The sequence below is a fragment of the Apium graveolens genome, chromosome 2 (genome assembly GCF_009905375.1).
Source record: "Apium graveolens cultivar Ventura chromosome 2, ASM990537v1, whole genome shotgun sequence".
NCBI classification, from domain to species: Eukaryota; Viridiplantae; Streptophyta; class Magnoliopsida; order Apiales; family Apiaceae; genus Apium; species Apium graveolens.
Genome location: NC_133648.1, coordinates 272,669,938 through 272,674,073, shown reverse-complemented (window position 1 = coordinate 272,674,073; position 4,136 = coordinate 272,669,938). Strand labels below are relative to the sequence as shown.

General features: G+C 40.4%; 2 non-coding genes across 2 annotated transcripts; both read right to left on the bottom strand.

Moving 5' to 3' along the window:
* Positions 1-291: 291 nt before the first annotated feature.
* LOC141710002 (small nucleolar RNA R71) lies at positions 292-398 on the bottom strand. Its single transcript, XR_012570546.1, has one exon. It is a non-coding gene; the product is annotated as a small nucleolar RNA R71 (small nucleolar RNA).
* Positions 399-2,852: 2,454 nt separating this feature from the next.
* Positions 2,853-2,959, bottom strand: LOC141710147 (small nucleolar RNA R71). Its single transcript, XR_012570681.1, has one exon. It is a non-coding gene; the product is annotated as a small nucleolar RNA R71 (small nucleolar RNA).
* Positions 2,960-4,136: the final 1,177 nt, after the last annotated feature.

Here is a 4,136-nt window from a genome sequence, read left to right as displayed (position 1 = left end):
TAATACCTTTGAGATCAAGCCTGGCATAATTCAATGGGTACAGACTTCAGTCCAGTTTAGGGGTTCTCCAACGGAAGATCCCAATACACATATTAGGGATTTCATAGAGATCTGCGACACCTTCAGGTTCAATGGTGTTTCTGAAGATGGTGTGAAGCTGAGACTGTTCCCCTTCTCTCTGAGGGACAAGGTAAGAGCTGGTTACACTCTCTACCAGCTGGTTCGATTACTACTTGGGAAGATCTTGCTCAAAACTTTCTTACTAAATTCTTCCCTATGGCGAAGACAACTACACTCGGGAATTCTATTACTCAATTTGCGCAGCAAATAGGAGAATCGCTATGTGAAGCTTGGGAGCGCTACAAGGAGATGCTTAGGAAGTGTCCTCATCATGGAATGCCTGATTAGATGATCATCAATTTTTTTTACAATGGGTTGAGAGCACTGTCCAGACCCATGCTCGATGTAACAGCAGGTAGAACATTATGGGAAAAGAGCTATGAGGAAGCTTATGATCTAATTGAACTGATGGCTGCTAATGAATATCAGTATCCAGCCAAGAGATTGCCACAGAGCAAGATAGCAGGAGTTCTTGAGGTGGATACAGCTACGGCTATCACTGCTCAACTAAAGGCGTTGTCTATGAAGATCGATTCTCTGGCTAACTGTGGTGTTAAGCAGATAATTAGTGTTTTAAGCTGTGTGCAGGTCCGCATCTAATAGAGCAATGCGCTATATCTAGTGAATCAGCTCAGTTTGTGAGCAACTTTCAGAGATCAGAGCAACCAGTTCCAGACACTTATCATCCTGACAACTGAAATCATCTTAACTTGAGCTGGAGCAACTTTATATCCACTTGGAATGCTTTATTACAATCTTAAATTGGTGTTTTGGACTCAAGTTGTTGGTATTTTGATGTGTTTTTGTGTTATTGTATTTCAGGTATCAGTTATATAAAGAAATGAGCTTTTAAAGGAAATATGCTAAAAACTCATCAGATTTGGAAGCCAAGGCCATTGTCAAGTTGTATAGAATCTCGTTAGCTTTGCGTGGGCAGTTGAATCGCCTAATTCTGACGAGTAGAACTCAAGTTATGGCCAAAACAAGATTCATCAGTTTTTTTTCCAGAAACCTCTTGAGCGCCCACCCAGGAGAGCTGAGCGGCCGCCCAGAGAGCTGAGCGCCCCACCCAAGAGAGCTGAGCGGCCGCCCAAGGCGCGGCTGGTCGCTGATTTGGCTGAAAAGGCCTTTTTTGAGTGGAATTTGACGATTTTAAGGGTCCAGGTCCACTAGGGGCGTATATATACTTAAAAAAAGGGTTTTCATCATCCGGGAAGATTGGGATACCAAGGAGAAGACCTAGAAGCACAGAACAACTCCGAAAAATAGGATCTTGTTTTCAACTTGTGATTCTTTAAATTAGTTGTAACTTTGGATGCTCGTTTTCGTTCTTGTTGAACCTAGATCTCGTTTATTCGTACTTTAATTATTATTCAGTTTATTAAGACCTTGTTTTATACCATGCTTTTATATGAACACATGGTGACGATGAGTTCTATTATGGGCTAATCGTTGTCATGGGGTTCTAGCGGATTTACTTATGGATTTCAATAGTTAATTGTTTCGATATCTTGGTGTGTGGTGATTGATTGATATCCTATTATTAGTTGTGCTTATTCGTCTTATATGTGTAGCTAACATATAAGATAGCGTGTTAATCTCTATTGAAGCAACAGTGAATATAGAGGTTTAGAATTTGCCATGCTAGCATAGGTTCATGTATGTGTATGCATGATTCGTAGGTAACTCTAACCGTTTTACTTGCCCTATGTAATCAAGATAGATAACTTATGCTTAAACCGTTATATTGTCAAATTCTATAGACATATAGGGTCACAATATAATTGGTGCCTATTCAGCTTCTATCTCTTTTGTGGATGTCTGGTAGAATGGTACTCATGCAACGAAAGTTGGCGTTTATCAGTTTCGTGTTATCTGATTAGTGTCATCACCATCACATGCTAAGGTTAAGAATGAAAAGGCTATTGAATGAAGTATTTAATGAAGTTACAATCCCATGTTTGTCATATATATTAATTTAACCTCAATTCTCTTAGTTAATGTTATTTACTATAATCACTTAGTTTAATAAAAACCCAATTTGTTATTTGTCTTAGCATTGAGCGATAACCATACATTGTTGCATAAGTGCATAAATTTAACTTAACCTAAACCAGTCTCTGGGGGAACGAATCTGATTTATATCTTATAAAATTTGCGAACGCGTATACTTGCATGAATATTAGCGCGTGTTTTCACCTTAACAAGTTTTTGGCGCCGCTGCCGGGGACTCGGTGTTAATTTTTAGTTTATGTGCTTTTCATCAGTGGTCATTAAAGTTCACTGACTTATATTCTTTTACTTTCACGGTTTATTTGTTTGTGTTTCAGGTACTCATTACAATGGGAGATCCAGCAGCACGAACGAAAGCCTTGATGGATTTTTCTCAACCCAAGATCAATCACATTCAATCTAACATTATCGTGCCATCTATCACAGCTAATACCTTTGAGATCAAGCCTGACATAATTCAATGGGTACAGACTTCAGTCCAGTTTGGGGTTTCTCCAACGGAAGATCCCAATACATATATTAGGGATTTCATAGAGATCTGCGACACCTTCAGGTTCAATGGTGTTTCTGAAGATGGTGTGAAGCTGAGACTGTTCCCATTCTCTCTGAGGGACAAGGCTAAGAGTTGGTTACACTCTCTACCAGCTGGTTCGATTATTACTTGGGAAGATCTTGCTCAGAAGTTTCTTACTAAATTCTTCTCTAAGGCGAAGACAGCTGCACTCAGTAATGCTATTACTCAATTTGCGCAGCAAACGGGAGTATCGCTATGTGAAGCTTGGGAGCGCTACAAGAAGATGCTTAGGAAGTATCCTCATCATGGAATGCCTAATTAAATGATCATCAATTGTTTTTATAATGGGTTGGGAGCACAGTCCAGACCCATGCTCGATGTAGCAGCAGGTAGAGCATTATGGGCAAAGAGCTATGAGGAAGCTTATGATCTAATTGAACTGATGGCTGCTAATGAATATCAGTATCCAGCCCAGAGATTGCCAAAGAGCAAGGTAGCAGGAGTTCTTGAGGTGCATACAGCTACGGCTATCACTGCTCAACTAAAGGCGTTGTCTATGAAGATCGATTCTCTGGCTAACTGTGGTGTTAAGAAGATAATTAGTGTTTTAAGCTGTGTGCAGGTCCGCATGTGATAGAGCAATGCGCTATATCTAGTGAATCAGCTCAGTTTGTGAGCAACTTTCAGAGATCGCAGCAACCAGTTCCAGACACTTATCATCCTGACAACTGGAATCATCCTAACTTCAGCTGGAGCAACAATCAGAATGCGATGCAACAGCCGTTCCAGCAGTTTGGAAATAAGCTATTCAACCCTCCTGGTTTTCAGCAACAATTTGCACCAAAACAACAACTCCAAATTCAACAACAAAATCATGATACTGGTCTATCTTCGAATGAAAAATTTGAATTGGAGGAGTTGAGGATTATGTGCAAAAACCAGGCTCTTATATGACAAAGCCAGGCTATTTCTATCAAGACTCTGGAGAACCAAATAGGACAAATTGCTAATGCCTTATTGAATCGACCACCAAGAATGCTTCCTATTGATATAGAAGCCAATCCAGGCAAGAGGGAAGTTGAAGAACAGGTGAATGCCATCACCTTAAGGTCTGGAAAGGTCGTAAGCCCTAAAGTTCAGCAAGACGAAGAGCCTGAAAAGTCTCAAGTTCCAGAATCTGAAGTTGTGGCTGAAGAAGAAGTGCAGAAGGAAGCAGAGGTGGAACCAAGGAAGACTATTGTGGAACACACTCCTCCTGAGGGTAATACAGGGGAGAAACAGATCTATCCTCCACCTCATTTTCCTAAAAGGCTGCAGAAGCAAAAGCTGGATAAACAGTTTGAGAAGTTTTTGGAGGTGTTCAAGAAACTTCATATCAACATACCTTTCGCTGAAGCTCTTGAACAGATGCCTAGCTATGCGAGGTTTATGAAAGTTATTCTCTCTCGGAAAGTAAAGCTCGATGACTTAGAGACCATTGCTCTTACGG